This window comes from Bufo gargarizans, chromosome 5 (assembly GCF_014858855.1).
Source record: "Bufo gargarizans isolate SCDJY-AF-19 chromosome 5, ASM1485885v1, whole genome shotgun sequence".
Lineage (NCBI taxonomy): Eukaryota > Metazoa > Chordata > Amphibia > Anura > Bufonidae > Bufo > Bufo gargarizans.
Genome location: NC_058084.1, coordinates 301,506,640 through 301,532,989, shown reverse-complemented (window position 1 = coordinate 301,532,989; position 26,350 = coordinate 301,506,640).

Sequence of the window (26,350 nt, the reverse complement as noted above, 5' to 3'; positions counted from 1 at the left end):
ACAACCTCCCAGGAGGACAAAGATCAGGAGCCTCTGACTGGGCTGCCTGCACTTCTGCCTCCAATTCAGGAAAAAGAGCAGAGACCACCACACCTTCAGCCAAAATGGGACCCGGGTCTTCAAAATTCCCACCTCCCGGAAAACAACGTGACAGGGCATCCGCCTTCACATTCTTAACCCCAGGGCGGAACGTGACAACAAAATTAAACCTTGAAAAGAACAAAGACCATCTGGCCTGTCTCGGGTTCAGACGCTTGGCTGACTCCAAGTAGGCCAGATTTTTATGGTCAGTAAACACGGTAATATGGTGTCTGGCTCCCTCTAGCCAATGGCGCCATTCCTCAAAAGCCAACTTGATGGCCAACAATTCCCTATCTCCCACATCGTAATTTCTCTCTGCGGAGGAGAGTTTATTCGAGAAAAAGGCACACGGTCGCCATTTGGCAGGAGAGGAACCCTGAGACAAGACCGCACCCACACCCACCTCAGAAGCATAAACCTCAACTATGAAGGGTAGAGAAATATCAGGTTGTACCAAGATGGGAGCGGAAGCAAAACTCTCCTTGATATTAGAAAAGGCCTTATGTGCCTCTACCGACCGGGAAGAAAAATCTACCCCCTTTCTGGTCATATCAGTGAGTGGTTTAACAATAGAGGAATAATTCAAAATAAACTTCCTGTAATAATTGGCAAAGCCCAAAAAACGCATCAGCGCCTTCTGATTCTCAGGAAGCTCCCACTCAAGCACAGCGCGGACCTTCTCGGGGTCCATGCGAAAACCAGAAGCGGAGAGAAGAAACCCCAGAAATTGAATTTCTGGAACCGCAAACACACATTTTTCCAGTTTCACGTATAATTTATTCTCCCGCAGGATGAGCAAGACCTGACGTAAGTGTTCCTTATGAGTTTTGAAATCAGGAGAAAAAATCAAAATGTCATCCAAATACACTAATACAAATTTTCCCATTAAATGATAAAAAATGCTGTTCACGAAATGCTGAAAAACGGCTGGGGCATTCATCAAACCAAAAGGCATAACCAAATTCTCAAAATGACCCTCAGGGGTATTGAAGGCCGTCTTCCATTCGTCTCCTTCTCTGACCCTGACCAGGTTGTATGCCCCACTTAGATCTAATTTGGAAAAGACTTTAGCCCCAACAATCTGGTTAAACAGGTCCGGGATCAGAGGAAGCGGATAAGGGTCACGAATAGTGATACTGTTCAGCTCCCTGAAATCCAGACAAGGTCTTAAGAACCATCTTTTTTCTTAACAAAGAAAAAACCAGCGGCAACAGGTGACTTCGAGGGTCGTATGTGTCCTTTTCTCAGACTCTCAGAGATATAAGCACGCATAGCGACCCTCTCAGGTTGGGAAAGATTGTATAAACGAGATTTAGGCAGCTTGGCGCCTGGGATGAGATTAATAGGGCAATCGTACTCCCTGTGCGGGGGCAAATCCTGAACTCCACTCTCAGAGAAGACATCCGAAAACTCAGAGAGAAAAGGTGGTACAGTCTTAGTAGAAACCTCAGAAACAGATGTCGTGAGGCAATTCTCTCTGCAAAAGTCACTCCAACCATTTATTTGCCTCGCTTGCCAATCAATGGTGGGGTTATGTTTAGTGAGCCAGGGTAGCCCCAACACAAGAGGAGTAGGTAATCCGCTAAGGACGAAACATGTCACATCCTCAACATGAGCATCACTCACAATTAAACAAATATTGTGAACTATGCCCTTTAATGATTTCTGAGAAAGTGGAGCGGAATCAATAGCAAAAACAGGAATATCCTTTCCCAAAGTGCATACCTGGAAGCCATGAGTTATCACAAAATGATTATCAATGAGATTGACAGCTGCTCCACTATCTACAAAAATCTCACAAAAAATGTTCTTGCTCTCTAGCGCCACCCTGGCAGTCAGGACAAAACGGGAACTACAAACAAACGGAAAACCTTCAATTTCCGCCTCAACCCTGCCAATAGTAACAGATCGAACATTTTTAAAAGATTTTTTCCTTTTTGTTTCTTTATTCCTCCCAGAAGACTGCCTGAATCTCCTAGAGGGACAAAATTTGCCAAATGATTTATACCTCCACAACAAAAACAAACCTTCCCATGCGGGCTGAATCTTCTATTGTCAGAGGCAATCAACCACAGCTGCATGGGCTCCTTCTCAGAAGGGGCTGACAGCGACTGAGACCCCTGCACACAGAATGAGACCGCTGCACTGTCCTGGGACTGAGTATGACAGGAAGGAGAGATCTCTCCTCTCTCTCTAAGACGCCTGTCAATACGAACGGCCTGAGACATAGCAGCGTCCAAGGAGATAGGCCTCTCATGAAAGGCAAATGCATCTTTCAATCCCTCTGAAAGACCATGGCAAAATTGACTTTGGAGTGCAGCATCATTCCAACCAGTATCAGCTGCCCATCTCCGAAATTCTGAGCAGTATATCTCTGCGGATTGTTTACCCTGGCATAACAGACGTAGTCTAGACTCAGCCAAAGCAACACGATCCGGATCATCATATATCTGACCCAGGGCTAAAAAGAATTCATCCACTGAACAGAGGGGCCGTGCCCCCTCCGGCAGCGAAAAGGCCCACGACTGAGCGTTACCCCTGAGCAGCGATATAATGATCCCCACCCTCCGTTCCTCATCACCAGAGGAATGGGGAAGAAGGCGAAAATGGAGTTTGCAAGCCTCTCTGAAACGCACAAAATTCTCACTACCCCCGGAGAACGTATCCGGGAGCGAGATCTTAGGCTCAGAGCAAACTCCATGAGCGTAAGCTGAACCGGTCACTAGAAACTGAGAAAGAGTCTTACGGAGATCAGCTACCTCCAATGAAAGACCCTGGAAGCGTTCAGTCAAAAGTGAAACCGGATCCATGCTTGAGACGGTTTTGGCGGTTTATAATGTCACGGAAGGTGTACAGGAAACAAGACAATGCAAAATGAATATATGACTCACTGGATCCAAAACTAAGGAACAAAAGGGAAACCCCTGCATAAGACCTGGCACTCTCCCTGACTCTGCTCAGCCTATGCAAACACCCCAATGGTGGATGATCGCATATCCACGTACCTCGACTATATAACACCTGAACACCCTACAATAGTGAGGGGACACGACCACCGGCTCCCTACACAAGACACGGAGGGAGTCAGGGTCACCTGGGATCCAGCAAACATAAAATCACAAATGAATGTACAACACTTATCTTGTAGAAGACTGGGAAATAGGATCAGCATGCACACACACTCCAGGAAGTTGTATAAACCGCACACTAATGCATTATGGGGAGGAATTTAAATGGATGCAATCAGTCTAACTAACAAGATAAGGAACTGAAAACCAAAACAAAGAAAAGCTCAAGGAGGAGGTTCTGAAAGGCATCTGTCAGAGCTTCTCAGATGTCTGGTTGTGACAGAGATGTTGTCTAGTGGGCCAGGTGTATCTCCCTCAAGTAACTTCAATGGTTTCTTGGTTTCACCAATTTTTTTTTTTTGTTATTGACAAACAGTTGAGTGATTTAACTAAGGAGGGGGATAATGTTCTCCATTGGTCTCCTGCGGCTCTGTTCGCCTTTGAGACATTAAAAGGTAGTTTCATCTGCTCACCTGTACTCATCCAGTCTGATGTTAAGTAATATTTTATTGTTGAGGTGGATTACTCTAAGGTAGGAGTTGGTGCCGTGCATTTTTCTCCTGAAAATTTTCCACCGCCGGGACGAATTATTATATTGCCACCTGTGAATTGTTGGTCATCAAGTGGGCTTTCAAAGAGTGGCGTCACTTCTTATAGGGGGCTCAGCACCAGATCACTGTGCTTACGGACCATAAAAATTTTATTTATCTGGATACAGCCAAAGGCTTAAATCCCTGCAGGCATGGCGGGCCCTGTTTTCTTACACGGTTTAACTTTGTGCTTACTTTTCATCCAAGGGCTGCTAATGTAAAGGCAGTTGTCTTATTGTGTAGCTTTGGTTTTCAAGACTGTGTTGATACTGAACCTGGTAATTTTCTGTCTCACGGTGTCATTGTTGCTGCCATTATTCGTGATCTGGCCGCTGAGATTCAAGGTTGTCAGGATTTGGCTCCCAATGACCTCCCTTGTGGTAATGTCACTGGACATTCCTACGACAGGTGGAAGGAGATCGGTGAGATTGGTAACACGTGGTTTGATCTGAAATGTTTTCCGTTTGGATCAAATGACGTCTGTGTTGTTTATGTTGCTTGCCACACCTTCTTTCCCGAGGTGTGGCTATTATGGTCATTTAACCTTCTCTATTTATTGTTGTTTCTCCCACTATGCTATGCGGTTTATAGCTTCTATTTGAGTTGTGGATTGCTAGTGTGTGGATCTCGGCTGAGTTCCTGGTGCTGTCATAGCCACTTGAAATTAAGTGTTTTCTTTCCCTTTTGTATTTTGTTTGGTTATTTTGTGTGTTGCATTTCCCTGTCATTTGTATTAAGGCCTGAGGGAGACTCCTGTTCATCCTTCCTTTTGGAGGAACAGGTTATCTCAGTTCTGACATTAGTACCAGGGTCCTATAGGATGAGTTAGGACACTAGGTATTCCTGTGTATGAACTCACCTACCTCAGGGGTCTGTTCATACTGGTAGTTAGACAGGACTTTGATTAGTGTTTTACTAGGAGGTGTCCATCTCCTTTCCCTAGTTTCCAAGCCTTATTCCCTCACCCCTTTCCCTCCTATGTTTGGTGTGGTGTTTCCCTCCCACACCCGAAAACGTGACAGGCCTTGGAGGAAATCAACGCTTTGTGAGAGAGGAAAAAGCTCCTTTTCCATTCAGAGGTTGTGAGGTGTACGCCTAGGTCACGTTCCCAGGCTTGACAAAAGAGAGGGAGGTGTGAGAAATGTTGGAGAATAAGTAATTTATAAATGGAGGATATATCACTAAATATTGCTGATGGGGCCATACACATCCGTTCGAATGATGAGAGACTTCTGGTTAGAGTGTGAGTTTTGCGTGTGGAAGAGTAAAAGTGCTGAAGTTGCAAGTATTCGAAAGAGTGTTTGGGTTGAAGGTGTGGGGTCTCCACCAGTTTGGTTAGGTTTCAGGGAAGATCCCAATAGCACATGGTAAAATCTGAAAGGGCGGGTTTTCGTGCCCCTAAGGAAGGGGTGAGATGAGTGCCCCGGGGGAAAACACGTATGGTCAGTGATTGAGGTCAAGGGGCCCTTAGCATTAATTAAAGAGGTGGAACGGTGTATGAAAGCTATTGTTGCAAACGTATGGTGGGCTGTGAAGGACAGCTTAGAGAGGGTGGAGCGTGGTGTGCCTGTCAACCAGGAAAGAACCGACAGAGTGCAAGGAGAGCAGTCTCGGGCTCTATGAAGACAGAATTTGGAGGAATCAACTCGCAGCATATCCAGGAGCCTAGCATATGCAGTGGAGTGATAGTACAATCTACAAATTGGCAGACCAACCCTGCCCAACTCCTTATGTCGCGTCATTGTTTCCCATTTGATCCGTGGTCTACTAGGTGACCAAACAAAATGTGTAAAGCAATAACATATTTGTGACCAAAATGTTGACGTTATACGGATGGGGCTAGTCTGCAGGAGGTAGAGCAGTTTTGGCAACAAGTTCATTTTTAAAATACTAATTCTTCCAAACCAAAATAAGTTCCAGCGGCAACAGACCTCTAAGTCCTTCTTGAATTTTAGAAGGAGGGGAGTAAAGTTAATTCTGAAAAGACGTGACAGGTCGGCAGTAGGGATGAGCGAACCCGAACTGTATAGTTCAGGTTCGTACCGAATTTTGGGGTGTCCGTGACACGGACCCGAACATTTTCGTAAAAGTCCGGGTTCGGGTTCGGTGTTCGTCGCTTTCTTGGCGCTTTTTGAAAGGCTGCAAAGCAGCCAATCAACAAGCGTCATACTACTTGCCCCAAGAGGCCGTCACAGCCATGCCTACTATTGGCATAGCTGTGATTGGCCAGTGCAGCATGTGACCCAGCCTCTATTTAAGCTGGAGTCACGTAGCGCCACACGTCACTCTGCTCTGATCAGTGTAGGGAGAGGTTGCAGCTGCGACGTTAGGGCGAGATTAGGCAGTGATTAACTCCTCCAAAAGACTTCATTCAGAGATCGATCTACAGCTGTGGATGATTGAACTGCTGCTATTCTATTGCTCACTGTTTTTAGGCTGCCCAGAGCGTTTTTCATTCACTTTTTTCTGGGGTGATCGGCGGCCATTTTGTGTCTTGTGGTGCGCCAGCACAAGCTGCCACCAAGTACATTTAACCCTGAATAGTGTGGTTATTTTTTGGCTATATCCTACATCAGGGTGAAGCTATCACACCAAGTGCATTTAACCATCAATAGTGTGGTTAATTTTTGGCCATGTACTACATCAGGGGCAAGCTGTCACCAAGTGCATTTAACCCTCAATAGTGTGGTTGTTTTTTGGCTATATCCTACATCACGGTGAAGCTGTCACACCAAGTGCATTTAACCATCAATAGTGTGGTTATTTTTTGGCCATATACTACATCAGGGGCAAGCTGAGCCTGTCACCAAGTGCATTTAACCCTCAATAGTGTGGTTCTTTTTTTGGCTATATCCTACATCAGGGTGAAGCTGTCACACCAAGTGCATTTAACCATCAATAGTGTGGTTATTTTTTGGCCATATACTACATCAGGGGCAAGCTGTCACCAAGTGCATTTAACCCTCAATAGTGTGGTTGTTTTTTGGCTATATCCTACATCAGGGTGAAGCTGTCACACCAAGTGCATTTAACCATCGATAGTGTGGTTATTATTTGGCCATATACTACATCAGGGGCAAGCTGAGCCTGTCAACAAGTGCATTTAACCCTCAATAGTGTGGTTGTTTTTTGGCTATATCCTACATCAGGGTGAAGCTGTCACACCAAGTGCATTTAACCATCAATAGTGTGGTTATTTATTGGCTATATCCTACATCAGGGTCAAGCTGTCACACCAAGTGCATTTAACCATCAATAGTGTGTTTTTTTTTTGGCCATATCCCAGTCTAATTCTGTCTGTAAACGCATACCTGTCACCCAGCGCCTAAATAATAGGCCTAAAATTTATAGTCAGCTAAATCTGTGGTTATTGTTGTAGCTGGGCAAGTTATTTAGTGTCCGTCAAAGCACAGTTTTTGTTCTGGGTTGAAATACAATTCCCAATTTAGCAATTCTCTAAATTAGTGGTTTCTGCTGTATCAGGCCTACTTTAAATGTATCCCTAAAAGGGTATATTAGATTCAAGGTGCAGATAGGGTCATTCTCAATAACTTCACACACACGCTACTGTGCATATCCCAGTCTAATTCTGTCTGTAAACGTATACCTGTCACCCAGCGCCTAAATAATAGGCCTCAAATTTATAGTCAGCTAAATCTGTGGTTATTGCTGTAGCTGGGCAAGTTATTTAGTGTCCGTCAAAGCACAGTTTTTGTTCTGGGTTGAAATACAATTCCCAATTTAGCAATTCTCTAAATTAGTGGTTTCTGCTGTATCGGACCTACTTTAAATCTATCCCTAAAAGGGTATATAAGATTCAAGGTGCACATAGGGTCATTCTCAATAACTTTACATACACGCTACTGTGCATATCCCAGTCTAATTCTGTCTGTAAACGTATACCTGTCACCCAGCGCCTAAATAATAGGCCTCAAATTTATAGTCAGCTAAATCTGTGGTTATTGCTGTAGCTGGGCAAGTTATTTAGTGTCCATCAAAGCACAGTTTTTGTTCTGGGTTGAAATACAATTCCCAATTTAGCAATTCTCTAAATTAGTGGTTTCTGCTGTATCAGGCCTACTTTAAATTTATCCCTAAAAGGGTATATTAGATTCAAGGTGCAGATAGGGTCATTCTCAATAACTTCACACACACGCTACTGTGCATATCCCAGTCTAATTCTGTCTGTAAACATATAACTGTCACCCAGCGCCTAAATAATAAGCCTCAAATTTATAGTCAGCTAAATCTGTGGTTATTGCTGTAGCTAGGCAAGTTATTTAGTGTCCGTCAAAGCACAGTTTTTGTTCTGGGTTGAAATACAATTCCCAATTTAGCAATTCTCTAAATTAGTGGTTTCTGCTGTATCAGACCTACTTTAAATCTATCCCTAAAAGGGTATATAAGATTCAAGGTGCACATAGGGTCATTCTCAATAACTTCACACACACACGCTACTGTGCATATCCCAGTCTAATTCTGTCTGTAAACATATACCTGTCACCTAGCGCCTAAATAATAGGCCTCAAATTTATAGTCAGCTAAATCTGTGGTTATTGCTGTAGCTGGGCAAGTTATTTAGTGTCCGTCAAAGCACAGTTTTTGTTCTGGGTTGACATACAATTCCCAATTTAGCAATTCTCTAAATTAGTGGTTTCTGCTGTATCAGGCCTACTTTAAATGTATCCCTAAAAGGGTATATTAGATTCAAGGTGCAGATAGGGTCATTCTCAATAACTTCACACACACGCTACTGTGCATATCCCAGTCTAATTCTGTCTGTAAACGTATACCTGTCACCCAGCGCCTAAATAATAGGCCTCAAATTTATAGTCAGCTAAATCTGTGGTTACTGCTGTGCCTGTATTAGTGTAATACGGTTCCTAAATAGATAGCCAGATAGTGTTAGGTGTCTGTAAAAAAAGGCCTGAATTTGAATTCAATACATTGGGCCAAATAATATTTTAGTTGTTGTGGTGAACGATAACAATGAGGAAAACATCTAGTAAAGGACGCGGACATGGTCGTGGTGGTGTTAGTGGACCCTCTGGTGCTGGGAGAGGACGTTGCCGTTCTGCCACAGCCACACGCCCTAGTGTACCAACTACCTCAGGTCCCAGTAGCCGCCATAATTTACCACGATATTTGGTGGGGCCCAATGCCGTTCTAAGGATGGTAAGGCCTGAGCAGGTACAGGCATTAGTCAATTGGGTGGCCGACAGTGGATCCAGCACGTTCACATTATCTCCCACCCAGTCTTCTGCAGAAAGCGCACAGATGGCGCCTGAAAACCAAGCCCAACAGTCTGTCACATCACCCCCATGCATACCAGGGAAATTGTCTGAGCCTCAAGTTATGCAGCAGTCTCTTATGCTGTTTGAAGACTTCGCTGGCAAGGTTTCCCATGGGCATCCACCTAGCCCTTCCCCAGCAGTGGAAGACATAGAATGCACTGACGCACAACCACTTATGTTTCCTGATGATGAGGACATGGGAATACCACCTCGGCACGTCTCTGATGATGACGAAACACAGGTGCCAACTGCTGCGTCTTTCTGCAGTGTGCAGACTGAACAGGAGGTCAGGGATAAAGACTGGGTGGAAGACGATGCAGGGGACGATGAGGTCCTAGACCCCACATGGAATGAAGGTCGTGCCACTAACTTTCACAGTTCGGAGGAAGAGGCAGTGGTGAGACCGAGCCAACAGCGTAGCAAAAGAGGGAGCAGTGGGCAAAAGCAGAACACCCGCCGCCAAGAGACTCCGCCTGCTACTGACCGCCGCCATCTGGGACCGAGCACCCCAAAGGCAGCTTCAAGGAGTTCCCTGGCATGGCACTTCTTCAAACAATGTGCTGACGACAAGACCCGAGTGGTTTGCACGCTGTGCCATCAGAGTCTGAAGCGAGGCATTAACGTTCTGAACCTTAGCAAAACCTGCATGACTAGGCACCTGCATGCAAAGCATGAACTGCAGTGGAGTAAACACCTTAAAAACAAGGAAGTCACTCAGGCTCCCCCTGCTACCTCTTCTGATGCTGCCGCCTCGGCCTCTTCTGCTGCTGCCGCTCGGCCTCTTCTGCTGCTGCCGCCTCGGCCTCCTACTCCGCCTCTGGAGGAACGTTGGCACCTGCCGCCCAGCAAACAGGGGATGTACCACCAACACCACCACCTCCGTCACCAAGCATCTCAAACATGTCACACGGCAGCGTTCAGCTCTCCATCTCACAAACATTTGAGAGAAAGCGTAAATTCCCACCTAGCCACCCTCGATCCCTGGCCCTGAATGCCAGCATTTCTAAACTACTGGCCTATGAAATGCTGTCATTTAGGCTGGTGGACACAGACAGCTTCAAACAGCTCATGTCGCTTGCTGTCCCACAGTATGTTGTTCCCAGCCGGCACTACTTCTCCAAGAGAGCCGTGCCTTCCCTGCACAACCAAGTATCCGATAAAATCAAGTGTGCACTGCGCAATGCCATCTGTGGCAAGGTCCACCTAACCACAGATACGTGGACCAGTAAGCACGGCCAGGGACGCTATATCTCCCTAACTGCACACTGGGTAAATGTAGTGGCGGCTGGGCCCCAGGCGGAGAGCTGTTTGGCGCACGTCCTTCCGCCGCCAAGGATCGCAGGGCAACATTCTTTGCCTCCTGTTGCCACCTCCTCCTACTCAGCTTCCTCCTCCTCTTCTTCCACCTGCTCATCCAGTCAGCCACACACCTTCACCACCAACTTCAGCACAGCCCGGGGTAAACGTCAGCAGGCCATTCTGAAACTCATATGTTTGGGGGACAGGACCCCACACCGCACAGGAGTTGTGGCGGGGTATAGAACAACAGACCGACGAGTGGTTGCTGCCAGGTGAGCCTCAAGCCCGGCCTGGTGGTGTGCGATAATGGGCGAAATCTCGTTGCAGCTCTGGGACTAGCCGGTTTGACGCACATCCCTTGCTTGGCGCATGTGCTTGAATTTGGTGGTGCAGAAGTTCATTCACAACTACCCCGACATGTCAGAGCTGCTGCATAAAGTGCGGGCCGTCTGTTCGCGCTTCCGGTGTTCACATCCTGCCGCTGCTCGCCTGTCTGCGCTACAGCGTAACTTCGGCCTTCCCGCTCACCGCCTCATATGCGACGTGCCCACCAGGTGGAACTCCACCTTGCACATGCTGGACAGACTGTGCGAGCAGCAGCAGGCCATAGTGGAGTTTCAGCTGCAGCACGCACGGGTCAGTCGCACTGCGGAACAGCACCACTTCACCACCAATGACTGGGCCTCCATGCGAGACCTGTGTGCCCTGTTGCGCTGTTTCGAGTACTCCACCAACATGGCCAGTGGCGATGACGCCGTTATCAGCGTTACAATACCACTTCTATGTCTCCTTGAGAAAACACTCAGGGCGATGATGGAAGAGGAGGTGGCCCAGGAGGAGGAGGAGGAGGAGGAAGAGGGGTCATTTTTAGCACTTTCAGGCCAGTCTCTTCAAAGTGACTCAGATAGAGGTTTTTTGCAACAGCAGAGGCCAGGTACAAATGTGGCCAGCTAGAGCCCACTACTGGAGGACGAGGAGGACGAGGATGAGGAGGAGGTGGAGGAGGATGAGGATGAAGCATGGTCACAGCGGGGTGGCACCCAACGCAGCTTGGGACCATCACTGGTGCGTGGCTGGGGGGAACGCAGGACGATGCCCCACAGAGGACAGCTTGTCCTTACCCCTGGGCAGCCAGGCACACATGAGCGACTACATGCTGCAGTGCCTGCGCAACGACAGCAGAGTTGCCCACATTTTAACGTGTGGACTTCTAAGTTGCCACCCTGCTGGATCCACGGTACAAAGACAATGTGCCCACCTTACTTCCTGCACTGGAGCATGATAGGAAGATGCGCGAGTACAAGCGCACGTTGGTAGACGCGCTACTGAGAGCATTCCCAAATGTCACAGGGGAACAAGTGGAAGCCCAAGGCCAAGGCAGAGGAGGAGCAAGAGGTCGCCAAGGCAGCTGTGTCACGGCCAGCTCCTCTGAGGGCAGGGTTAGCATGGCAGAGATGTGGAAAAGTTTTGTCAACACGCCACAGCTAACTGCACCACCACCTGATACGCAACGTGTTAGCAGGAGGCAACATTTCACTAACATGGTGGAACAGTACGTGTGCACACCCCTCCACGTACTGACTGATGGTTCGGCCCCATTCAACTTCTGGGTCTCTAAATTGTCCACGTGGCCAGAGCTAGCCTTTTATGCCTTGGAGGTGCTGGCCTGCCCGGCGGCCAGCGTTTTGTCTGAACGTGTATTCAGCACGGCAGGGGGCGTCATTACAGACAAACGCAGCCGCCTGTCTACAGCCAATGTGGACAAGCTGACGTTCATAAAAATGAACCAGGCATGGATCCCACAGGACCTGTCCATCCCTTGTGCAGATTAGACATTAACTACCTCCCCTTAACCATATATTATTGTACTCCAGGGCACTTCCTCATTCAATCCTATTTTTATTTTCATTTTACCATTATATTGCGAGGCAACCCAAAGTTGAATGAACCTCTCCTCTGTCTGGGTGCCGGGGCCTAAATATATGACAATGGACTGTTCCAATGTTGGGTGACGTGAAGCATGATTCTCTGCTATGACATGCAGACTGATTCTCTGCTGACATGAAGCCAGATTCTCTGTTACGGGACCTCTCTCCTCTGCCTGGGTGCCTGGGCCTAAATATATGACAATGGACTGTTACAGTGGTGGGTGACGTGAAGCCTGATTCTCTGCTATGACATGCAGACTGATTCTCTGCTGACATGAAGCCAGATTCTCTGTTACGGGACCTCTCTCCTCTGCCTGGGTGCCTGGGCCTAAATATATGACAATGGACTGTTACAGTGGTGGGTGACGTGAAGCCTGATTCTCTGCTATGACATGCAGACTGATTCTCTGCTGACATGAAGCCAGATTCTCTGTTACGGGACCTCTCTCCTCTGCCTGGGTGCCTGGGCCTAAATATATGACAATGGACTGTTACAGTGGTGGCTGACGTGAAGCCTGATTCTCTGCTATGACATGCAGACTGATTCTCTGCTGACATGAAGCCAGATTCTCTGTTACGGGACCTCTCTCCTCTGCCTGGGTGCCTGGGCCTAAATATATGACAATGGACTGTTACAGTGGTGGCTGACGTGAAGCCTGATTCTCTGCTATGACATGCAGACTGATTCTCTGCTGACATGAAGCCAGATTCTCTGTTACGGGACCTCTCTCCTCTGCCTGGGTGCCTGGGCCTAAATATATGACAATGGACTGTTACAGTGGTGGGTGACGTGAAGCCTGATTCTCTGCTATGACATGCAGACTGATTCTCTGCTGACATGAAGCCAGATTCTCTGTTACGGGACCTCTCTCCTCTGCCTGGGTGCCTGGGCCTAAATATATGACAATGGACTGTTACAGTGGTGGGTGACGTGAAGCCTGATTCTCTGCTATGACATGCAGACTGATTCTCTGCTGACATGAAGCCAGATTCTCTGTTACGGGACCTCTCTCCTCTGCCTGGGTGCCTGGGCCTAAATATATGACAATGGACTGTTACAGTGGTGGGTGACGTGAAGCCTGATTCTCTGCTATGACATGCAGACTGATTCTCTGCTGACATGAAGCCAGATTCTCTGTTACGGGACCTCTCTCCTCTGCCTGGGTGCCTGGGCCTAAATATATGACAATGGACTGTTACAGTGGTGGCTGACGTGAAGCCTGATTCTCTGCTATGACATGCAGACTGATTCTCTGCTGACATGAAGCCAGATTCTCTGTTACGGGACCTCTCTCCTCTGCCTGGGTGCCTGGGCCTAAATATATGACAATGGACTGTTACAGTGGTGGGTGACGTGAAGCCTGATTCTCTGCTATGACATGCAGACTGATTCTCTGCTGACATGAAGCCAGATTCTCTGTTACGGGACCTCTCTCCTCTGCCTGGGTGCCTGGGCCTAAATATATGACAATGGACTGTTACAGTGGTGGGTGACGTGAAGCCTGATTCTCTGCTATGACATGCAGACTGATTCTCTGCTGACATGAAGCCAGATTCTCTGTTACGGGACCTCTCTCCTCTGCCTGGGTGCCTGGGCCTAAATATATGACAATGGACTGTTACAGTGGTGGCTGACGTGAAGCCTGATTCTCTGCTATGACATGCAGACTGATTCTCTGCTGACATGAAGCCAGATTCTCTGTTACGGGACCTCTCTCCTCTGCCTGGGTGCCTGGGCCTAAATATATGACAATGGACTGTTACAGTGGTGGGCTGACGTGAAGCCTGATTCTCTGCTATGACATGCAGACTGATTCTCTGCTGACATGAAGCCAGATTCTCTGTTACGGGACCTCTCTCCTCTGCCTGGGTGCTGGGCCTAAATATATGACAATGGACTGTTACAGTGGTGGCTGACGTGAAGCCTGATTCTCTGCTATGACATGCAGACTGATTCTCTGCTGACATGAAGCCAGATTCTCTGTTACGGGACCTCTCTCCTCTGCCTGGGTGCCTGGGCCTAAATATATGACAATGGACTGTTACAGTGGTGGCTGACGTGAAGCCTGATTCTCTGCTATGACATGCAGACTGATTCTCTGCTGACATGAAGCCAGATTCTCTGTTACGGGACCTCTCTCCTCTGCCTGGGTGCCTGGGCCTAAATATATGACAATGGACTGTTACAGTGGTGGCTGACGTGAAGCCTGATTCTCTGCTATGACATGCAGACTGATTCTCTGCTGACATGAAGCCAGATTCTCTGTTACGGGACCTCTCTCCTCTGCCTGGGTGCCTGGGCCTAAATATATGACAATGGACTGTTACAGTGGTGGCTGACGTGAAGCCTGATTCTCTGCTATGACATGCAGACTGATTCTCTGCTGACATGAAGCCAGATTCTCTGTTACGGGACCTCTCTCCTCTGCCTGGGTGCCTGGGCCTAAATATATGACAATGGACTGTTACAGTGGTGGCTGACGTGAAGCCTGATTCTCTGCTATGACATGCAGACTGATTCTCTGCTGACATGAAGCCAGATTCTCTGTTACGGGACCTCTCTCCTCTGCCTGGGTGCCTGGGCCTAAATATATGACAATGGACTGTTACAGTGGTGGCTGACGTGAAGCCTGATTCTCTGCTATGACATGCAGACTGATTCTCTGCTGACATGAAGCCAGATTCTCTGTTACGGGACCTCTCTCCTCTGCCTGGGTGCCTGGGCCTAAATATATGACAATGGACTGTTACAGTGGTGGCTGACGTGAAGCCTGATTCTCTGCTATGACATGCAGACTGATTCTCTGCTGACATGAAGCCAGATTCTCTGTTACGGGACCTCTCTCCTCTGCCTGGGTGCCTGGGCCTAAATATATGACAATGGACTGTTACAGTGGTGGCTGACGTGAAGCCTGATTCTCTGCTATGACATGCAGACTGATTCTCTGCTGACATGAAGCCAGATTCTCTGTTACGGGACCTCTCTCCTCTGCCTGGGTGCCTGGGCCTAAATATATGACAATGGACTGTTACAGTGGTGGCTGACGTGAAGCCTGATTCTCTGCTATGACATGCAGACTGATTCTCTGCTGACATGAAGCCAGATTCTCTGTTACGGGACCTCTCTCCTCTGCCTGGGTGCCTGGGCCTAAATATATGACAATGGACTGTTACAGTGGTGGCTGACGTGAAGCCTGATTCTCTGCTATGACATGCAGACTGATTCTCTGCTGACATGAAGCCAGATTCTCTGTTACGGGACCTCTCTCCTCTGCCTGGGTGCCTGGGCCTAAATATATGACAATGGACTGTTACAGTGGTGGCTGACGTGAAGCCTGATTCTCTGCTATGACATGCAGACTGATTCTCTGCTGACATGAAGCCAGATTCTCTGTTACGGGACCTCTCTCCTCTGCCTGGGTGCCTGGGCCTAAATATATGACAATGGACTGTTACAGTGGTGGCTGACGTGAAGCCTGATTCTCTGCTATGACATGCAGACTGATTCTCTGCTGACATGAAGCCAGATTCTCTGTTACGGGACCTCTCTCCTCTGCCTGGGTGCCTGGGCCTAAATATATGACAATGGACTGTTACAGTGGTGGCTGACGTGAAGCCTGATTCTCTGCTATGACATGCAGACTGATTCTCTGCTGACATGAAGCCAGATTCTCTGTTACGGGACCTCTCTCCTCTGCCTGGGTGCCTGGGCCTAAATATATGACAATGGACTGTTACAGTGGTGGCTGACGTGAAGCCTGATTCTCTGCTATGACATGCAGACTGATTCTCTGCTGACATGAAGCCAGATTCTCTGTTACGGGACCTCTCTCCTCTGCCTGGGTGCCTGGGCCTAAATATATGACAATGGACTGTTACAGTGGTGGCTGACGTGAAGCCTGATTCTCTGCTATGACATGCAGACTGATTCTCTGCTGACATGAAGCCAGATTCTCTGTTACGGGACCTCTCTCCTCTGCCTGGGTGCCTGGGCCTAAATATATGACAATGGACTGTTACAGTGGTGGCTGACGTGAAGCCTGATTCTCTGCTATGACATGCAGACTGATTCTCTGCTGACATGAAGCCAGATTCTCTGTTACGGGACCTCTCTCCTCTGCCTGGGTGCCTGGGCCTAAATATATGACAATGGACTGTTACAGTGGTGGCTGACGTGAAGCCTGATTCTCTGCTATGACATGCAGACTGATTCTCTGCTGACATGAAGCCAGATTCTCTGTTACGGGACCTCTCTCCTCTGCCTGGGTGCCTGGGCCTAAATATATGACAATGGACTGTTACAGTGGTGGCTGACGTGAAGCCTGATTCTCTGCTATGACATGCAGACTGATTCTCTGCTGACATGAAGCCAGATTCTCTGTTACGGGACCTCTCTCCTCTGCCTGGGTGCCTGGGCCTAAATATATGACAATGGACTGTTACAGTGGTGGCTGACGTGAAGCCTGATTCTCTGCTATGACATGCAGACTGATTCTCTGCTGACATGAAGCCAGATTCTCTGTTACGGGACCTCTCTCCTCTGCCTGGGTGCCTGGGCCTAAATATATGACAATGGACTGTTACAGTGGTGGCTGACGTGAAGCCTGATTCTCTGCTATGACATGCAGACTGATTCTCTGCTGACATGAAGCCAGATTCTCTGTTACGGGACCTCTCTCCTCTGCCTGGGTGCCTGGGCCTAAATATATGACAATGGACTGTTACAGTGGTGGCTGACGTGAAGCCTGATTCTCTGCTATGACATGCAGACTGATTCTCTGCTGACATGAAGCCAGATTCTCTGTTACGGGACCTCTCTCCTCTGCCTGGGTGCCTGGGCCTAAATATATGACAATGGACTGTTACAGTGGTGGCTGACGTGAAGCCTGATTCTCTGCTATGACATGCAGACTGATTCTCTGCTGACATGAAGCCAGATTCTCTGTTACGGGACCTCTCTCCTCTGCCTGGGTGCCTGGGCCTAAATATATGACAATGGACTGTTACAGTGGTGGCTGACGTGAAGCCTGATTCTCTGCTATGACATGCAGACTGATTCTCTGCTGACATGAAGCCAGATTCTCTGTTACGGGACCTCTCTCCTCTGCCTGGGTGCCTGGGCCTAAATATATGACAATGGACTGTTACAGTGGTGGCTGACGTGAAGCCTGATTCTCTGCTATGACATGCAGACTGATTCTCTGCTGACATGAAGCCAGATTCTCTGTTACGGGACCTCTCTCCTCTGCCTGGGTGCCTGGGCCTAAATATATGACAATGGACTGTTACAGTGGTGGCTGACGTGAAGCCTGATTCTCTGCTATGACATGCAGACTGATTCTCTGCTGACATGAAGCCAGATTCTCTGTTACGGGACCTCTCTCCTCTGCCTGGGTGCCTGGGCCTAAATATATGACAATGGACTGTTACAGTGGTGGCTGACGTGAAGCCTGATTCTCTGCTATGACATGCAGACTGATTCTCTGCTGACATGAAGCCAGATTCTCTGTTACGGGACCTCTCTCCTCTGCCTGGGTGCCTGGGCCTAAATATATGACAATGGACTGTTACAGTGGTGGCTGACGTGAAGCCTGATTCTCTGCTATGACATGCAGACTGATTCTCTGCTGACATGAAGCCAGATTCTCTGTTACGGGACCTCTCTCCTCTGCCTGGGTGCCTGGGCCTAAATATATGACAATGGACTGTTACAGTGGTGGCTGACGTGAAGCCTGATTCTCTGCTATGACATGCAGACTGATTCTCTGCTGACATGAAGCCAGATTCTCTGTTACGGGACCTCTCTCCTCTGCCTGGGTGCCTGGGCCTAAATATATGACAATGGACTGTTACAGTGGTGGCTGACGTGAAGCCTGATTCTCTGCTATGACATGCAGACTGATTCTCTGCTGACATGAAGCCAGATTCTCTGTTACGGGACCTCTCTCCTCTGCCTGGGTGCCTGGGCCTAAATATATGACAATGGACTGTTACAGTGGTGGCTGACGTGAAGCCTGATTCTCTGCTATGACATGCAGACTGATTCTCTGCTGACATGAAGCCAGATTCTCTGTTACGGGACCTCTCTCCTCTGCCTGGGTGCCTGGGCCTAAATATATGACAATGGACTGTTACAGTGGTGGCTGACGTGAAGCCTGATTCTCTGCTATGACATGCAGACTGATTCTCTGCTGACATGAAGCCAGATTCTCTGTTACGGGACCTCTCTCCTCTGCCTGGGTGCCTGGGCCTAAATATATGACAATGGACTGTTACAGTGGTGGCTGACGTGAAGCCTGATTCTCTGCTATGACATGCAGACTGATTCTCTGCTGACATGAAGCCAGATTCTCTGTTACGGGACCTCTCTCCTCTGCCTGGGTGCCTGGGCCTAAATATATGACAATGGACTGTTACAGTGGTGGCTGACGTGAAGCCTGATTCTCTGCTATGACATGCAGACTGATTCTCTGCTGACATGAAGCCAGATTCTCTGTTACGGGACCTCTCTCCTCTGCCTGGGTGCCTGGGCCTAAATATATGACAATGGACTGTTACAGTGGTGGCTGACGTGAAGCCTGATTCTCTGCTATGACATGCAGACTGATTCTCTGCTGACATGAAGCCAGATTCTCTGTTACGGGACCTCTCTCCTCTGCCTGGGTGCCTGGGCCTAAATATATGACAATGGACTGTTACAGTGGTGGCTGACGTGAAGCCTGATTCTCTGCTATGACATGCAGACTGATTCTCTGCTGACATGAAGCCAGATTCTCTGTTACGGGACCTCTCTCCTCTGCCTGGGTGCCTGGGCCTAAATATATGACAATGGACTGTTACAGTGGTGGCTGACGTGAAGCCTGATTCTCTGCTATGACATGCAGACTGATTCTCTGCTGACATGAAGCCAGATTCTCTGTTACGGGACCTCTCTCCTCTGCCTGGGTGCCTGGGCCTAAATATATGACAATGGACTGTTACAGTGGTGGCTGACGTGAAGCCTGATTCTCTGCTATGACATGCAGACTGATTCTCTGCTGACATGAAGCCAGATTCTCTGTTACGGGACCTCTCTCCTCTGCCTGGGTGCCTGGGCCTAAATATATGACAATGGACTGTTACAGTGGTGGCTGACGTGAAGCCTGATTCTCTGCTATGACATGCAGACTGATTCTCTGCTGACATGAAGCCAGATTCTCTGTTACGGGACCTCTCTCCTCTGCCTGGGTGCCTGGGCCTAAATATATGACAATGGACTGTTACAGTGGTGGCTGACGTGAAGCCTGATTCTCTGCTATGACATGCAGACTGATTCTCTGCTGACATGAAGCCAGATTCTCTGTTACGGGACCTCTCTCCTCTGCCTGGGTGCCTGGGCCTAAATATATGACAATGGACTGTTACAGTGGTGGCTGACGTGAAGCCTGATTCTCTGCTATGACATGCAGACTGATTCTCTGCTGACATGAAGCCAGATTCTCTGTTACGGGACCTCTCTCCTCTGCCTGGGTGCCTGGGCCTAAATATATGACAATGGACTGTTACAGTGGTGGCTGACGTGAAGCCTGATTCTCTGCTATGACATGCAGACTGATTCTCTGCTGACATGAAGCCAGATTCTCTGTTACGGGACCTCTCTCCTCTGCCTGGGTGCCTGGGCCTAAATATATGACAATGGACTGTTACAGTGGTGGCTGACGTGAAGCCTGATTCTCTGCTATGACATGCAGACTGATTCTCTGCTGACATGAAGCCAGATTCTCTGTTACGGGACCTCTCTCCTCTGCCTGGGTGCCTGGGCCTAAATATATGACAATGGACTGTTACAGTGGTGGCTGACGTGAAGCCTGATTCTCTGCTATGACATGCAGACTGATTCTCTGCTGACATGAAGCCAGATTCTCTGTTACGGGACCTCTCTCCTCTGCCTGGGTGCCTGGGCCTAAATATATGACAATGGACTGTTACAGTGGTGGCTGACGTGAAGCCTGATTCTCTGCTATGACATGCAGACTGATTCTCTGCTGACATGAAGCCAGATTCTCTGTTACGGGACCTCTCTCCTCTGCCTGGGTGCCTGGGCCTAAATATATGACAATGGACTGTTACAGTGGTGGCTGACGTGAAGCCTGATTCTCTGCTATGACATGCAGACTGATTCTCTGCTGACATGAAGCCAGATTCTCTGTTACGGGACCTCTCTCCTCTGCCTGGGTGCCTGGGCCTAAATATATGACAATGGACTGTTACAGTGGTGGCTGACGTGAAGCCTGATTCTCTGCTATGACATGCAGACTGATTCTCTGCTGACATGAAGCCAGATTCTCTGTTACGGGACCTCTCTCCTCTGCCTGGGTGCCTGGGCCTAAATATATGACAATGGACTGTTACAGTGGTGGCTGACGTGAAGCCTGATTCTCTGCTATGACATGCAGACTGATTCTCTGCTGACATGAAGCCAGATTCTCTGTTACGGGACCTCTCTCCTCTGCCTGGGTGCCTGGGCCTAAATATATGACAATGGACTGTTACAGTGGTGGCTGACGTGAAGCCTGATTCTCTGCTATGACATGCAGACTGATTCTCTGCTGACATGAAGCCAGATTCTCTGTTACGGGACCTCTCTCCTCTGCCTGGGTGCCTGGGCCTAAATATATGACAATGGACTGTTACAGTGGTGGCTGACGTGAAGCCTGATTCTCTGCTATGACATGCAGACTGATTCTCTGCTGACATGAAGCCAGATTCTCTGTTACGGGACCTCTCTCCTCTGCCTGGGTGCCTGGGCCTAAATATATGACAATGGACTGTTACAGTGGTGGCTGACGTGAAGCCTGATTCTCTGCTATGACATGCAGACTGATTCTCTGCTGACATGAAGCCAGATTCTCTGTTACGGGACCTCTCTCCTCTGCCTGGGTGCCTGGGCCTAAATATATGACAATGGACTGTTACAGTGGTGGCTGACGTGAAGCCTGATTCTCTGCTATGACATGCAGACTGATTCTCTGCTGACATGAAGCCAGATTCTCTGTTACGGGACCTCTCTCCTCTGCCTGGGTGCCTGGGCCTAAATATATGACAATGGACTGTTACAGTGGTGGCTGACGTGAAGCCTGATTCTCTGCTATGACATGCAGACTGATTCTCTGCTGACATGAAGCCAGATTCTCTGTTACGGGACCTCTCTCCTCTGCCTGGGTGCCTGGGCCTAAATATATGACAATGGACTGTTACAGTGGTGGCTGACGTGAAGCCTGATTCTCTGCTATGACATGCAGACTGATTCTCTGCTGACATGAAGCCAGATTCTCTGTTACGGGACCTCTCTCCTCTGCCTGGGTGCCTGGGCCTAAATATATGACAATGGACTGTTACAGTGGTGGCTGACGTGAAGCCTGATTCTCTGCTATGACATGCAGACTGATTCTCTGCTGACATGAAGCCAGATTCTCTGTTACGGGACCTCTCTCCTCTGCCTGGGTGCCTGGGCCTAAATATATGACAATGGACTGTTACAGTGGTGGCTGACGTGAAGCCTGATTCTCTGCTATGACATGCAGACTGATTCTCTGCTGACATGAAGCCAGATTCTCTGTTACGGGACCTCTCTCCTCTGCCTGGGTGCCTGGGCCTAAATATATGACAATGGACTGTTACAGTGGTGGCTGACGTGAAGCCTGATTCTCTGCTATGACATGCAGACTGATTCTCTGCTGACATGAAGCCAGATTCTCTGTTACGGGACCTCTCTCCTCTGCCTGGGTGCCTGGGCCTAAATATATGACAATGGACTGTTACAGTGGTGGCTGACGTGAAGCCTGATTCTCTGCTATGACATGCAGACTGATTCTCTGCTGACATGAAGCCAGATTCTCTGTTACGGGACCTCTCTCCTCTGCCTGGGTGCCTGGGCCTAAATATATGACAATGGACTGTTACAGTGGTGGCTGACGTGAAGCCTGATTCTCTGCTATGACATGCAGACTGATTCTCTGCTGACATGAAGCCAGATTCTCTGTTACGGGACCTCTCTCCTCTGCCTGGGTGCCTGGGCCTAAATATATGACAATGGACTGTTACAGTGGTGGCTGACGTGAAGCCTGATTCTCTGCTATGACATGCAGACTGATTCTCTGCTGACATGAAGCCAGATTCTCTGTTACGGGACCTCTCTCCTCTGCCTGGGTGCCTGGGCCTAAATATATGACAATGGACTGTTACAGTGGTGGCTGACGTGAAGCCTGATTCTCTGCTATGACATGCAGACTGATTCTCTGCTGACATGAAGCCAGATTCTCTGTTACGGGACCTCTCTCCTCTGCCTGGGTGCCTGGGCCTAAATATATGACAATGGACTGTTACAGTGGTGGCTGACGTGAAGCCTGATTCTCTGCTATGACATGCAGACTGATTCTCTGCTGACATGAAGCCAGATTCTCTGTTACGGGACCTCTCTCCTCTGCCTGGGTGCCTGGGCCTAAATATATGACAATGGACTGTTACAGTGGTGGCTGACGTGAAGCCTGATTCTCTGCTATGACATGCAGACTGATTCTCTGCTGACATGAAGCCAGATTCTCTGTTACGGGACCTCTCTCCTCTGCCTGGGTGCCTGGGCCTAAATATATGACAATGGACTGTTACAGTGGTGGCTGACGTGAAGCCTGATTCTCTGCTATGACATGCAGACTGATTCTCTGCTGACATGAAGCCAGATTCTCTGTTACGGGACCTCTCTCCTCTGCCTGGGTGCCTGGGCCTAAATATATGACAATGGACTGTTACAGTGGTGGCTGACGTGAAGCCTGATTCTCTGCTATGACATGCAGACTGATTCTCTGCTGACATGAAGCCAGATTCTCTGTTACGGGACCTCTCTCCTCTGCCTGGGTGCCTGGGCCTAAATATATGACAATGGACTGTTACAGTGGTGGCTGACGTGAAGCCTGATTCTCTGCTATGACATGCAGACTGATTCTCTGCTGACATGAAGCCAGATTCTCTGTTACGGGACCTCTCTCCTCTGCCTGGGTGCCTGGGCCTAAATATATGACAATGGACTGTTACAGTGGTGGCTGACGTGAAGCCTGATTCTCTGCTATGACATGCAGACTGATTCTCTGCTGACATGAAGCCAGATTCTCTGTTACGGGACCTCTCTCCTCTGCCTGGGTGCCTGGGCCTAAATATATGACAATGGACTGTTACAGTGGTGGCTGACGTGAAGCCTGATTCTCTGCTATGACATGCAGACTGATTCTCTGCTGACATGAAGCCAGATTCTCTGTTACGGGACCTCTCTCCTCTGCCTGGGTGCCTGGGCCTAAATATATGACAATGGACTGTTACAGTGGTGGCTGACGTGAAGCCTGATTCTCTGCTATGACATGCAGACTGATTCTCTGCTGACATGAAGCCAGATTCTCTGTTACGGGACCTCTCTCCTCTGCCTGGGTGCCTGGGCCTAAATATATGACAATGGACTGTTACAGTGGTGGCTGACGTGAAGCCTGATTCTCTGCTATGACATGCAGACTGATTCTCTGCTGACATGAAGCCAGATTCTCTGTTACGGGACCTCTCTCCTCTGCCTGGGTGCCTGGGCCTAAATATATGACAATGGACTGTTACAGTGGTGGCTGACGTGAAGCCTGATTCTCTGCTATGACATGCAGACTGATTCTCTGCTGACATGAAGCCAGATTCTCTGTTACGGGACCTCTCTCCTCTGCCTGGGTGCCTGGGCCTAAATATATGACAATGGACTGTTACAGTGGTGGCTGACGTGAAGCCTGATTCTCTGCTATGACATGCAGACTGATTCTCTGCTGACATGAAGCCAGATTCTCTGTTACGGGACCTCTCTCCTCTGCCTGGGTGCCTGGGCCTAAATATATGACAATGGACTGTTACAGTGGTGGCTGACGTGAAGCCTGATTCTCTGCTATGACATGCAGACTGATTCTCTGCTGACATGAAGCCAGATTCTCTGTTACGGGACCTCTCTCCTCTGCCTGGGTGCCTGGGCCTAAATATATGACAATGGACTGTTACAGTGGTGGCTGACGTGAAGCCTGATTCTCTGCTATGACATGCAGACTGATTCTCTGCTGACATGAAGCCAGATTCTCTGTTACGGGACCTCTCTCCTCTGCCTGGGTGCCTGGGCCTAAATATATGACAATGGACTGTTACAGTGGTGGCTGACGTGAAGCCTGATTCTCTGCTATGACATGCAGACTGATTCTCTGCTGACATGAAGCCAGATTCTCTGTTACGGGACCTCTCTCCTCTGCCTGGGTGCCTGGGCCTAAATATATGACAATGGACTGTTACAGTGGTGGCTGACGTGAAGCCTGATTCTCTGCTATGACATGCAGACTGATTCTCTGCTGACATGAAGCCAGATTCTCTGTTACGGGACCTCTCTCCTCTGCCTGGGTGCCTGGGCCTAAATATATGACAATGGACTGTTACAGTGGTGGCTGACGTGAAGCCTGATTCTCTGCTATGACATGCAGACTGATTCTCTGCTGACATGAAGCCAGATTCTCTGTTACGGGACCTCTCTCCTCTGCCTGGGTGCCTGGGCCTAAATATATGACAATGGACTGTTACAGTGGTGGCTGACGTGAAGCCTGATTCTCTGCTATGACATGCAGACTGATTCTCTGCTGACATGAAGCCAGATTCTCTGTTACGGGACCTCTCTCCTCTGCCTGGGTGCCTGGGCCTAAATATATGACAATGGACTGTTACAGTGGTGGCTGACGTGAAGCCTGATTCTCTGCTATGACATGCAGACTGATTCTCTGCTGACATGAAGCCAGATTCTCTGTTACGGGACCTCTCTCCTCTGCCTGGGTGCCTGGGCCTAAATATATGACAATGGACTGTTACAGTGGTGGCTGACGTGAAGCCTGATTCTCTGCTATGACATGCAGACTGATTCTCTGCTGACATGAAGCCAGATTCTCTGTTACGGGACCTCTCTCCTCTGCCTGGGTGCCTGGGCCTAAATATATGACAATGGACTGTTACAGTGGTGGCTGACGTGAAGCCTGATTCTCTGCTATGACATGCAGACTGATTCTCTGCTGACATGAAGCCAGATTCTCTGTTACGGGACCTCTCTCCTCTGCCTGGGTGCCTGGGCCTAAATATATGACAATGGACTGTTACAGTGGTGGCTGACGTGAAGCCTGATTCTCTGCTATGACATGCAGACTGATTCTCTGCTGACATGAAGCCAGATTCTCTGTTACGGGACCTCTCTCCTCTGCCTGGGTGCCTGGGCCTAAATATATGACAATGGACTGTTACAGTGGTGGCTGACGTGAAGCCTGATTCTCTGCTATGACATGCAGACTGATTCTCTGCTGACATGAAGCCAGATTCTCTGTTACGGGACCTCTCTCCTCTGCCTGGGTGCCTGGGCCTAAATATATGACAATGGACTGTTACAGTGGTGGCTGACGTGAAGCCTGATTCTCTGCTATGACATGCAGACTGATTCTCTGCTGACATGAAGCCAGATTCTCTGTTACGGGACCTCTCTCCTCTGCCTGGGTGCCTGGGCCTAAATATATGACAATGGACTGTTACAGTGGTGGCTGACGTGAAGCCTGATTCTCTGCTATGACATGCAGACTGATTCTCTGCTGACATGAAGCCAGATTCTCTGTTACGGGACCTCTCTCCTCTGCCTGGGTGCCTGGGCCTAAATATATGACAATGGACTGTTACAGTGGTGGCTGACGTGAAGCCTGATTCTCTGCTATGACATGCAGACTGATTCTCTGCTGACATGAAGCCAGATTCTCTGTTACGGGACCTCTCTCCTCTGCCTGGGTGCCTGGGCCTAAATATATGACAATGGACTGTTACAGTGGTGGCTGACGTGAAGCCTGATTCTCTGCTATGACATGCAGACTGATTCTCTGCTGACATGAAGCCAGATTCTCTGTTACGGGACCTCTCTCCTCTGCCTGGGTGCCTGGGCCTAAATATATGACAATGGACTGTTACATTGGTGGCTCATGTGAAGCCTGATTCTCTGCTATGACATGCAGACTGATTCTCTGCTG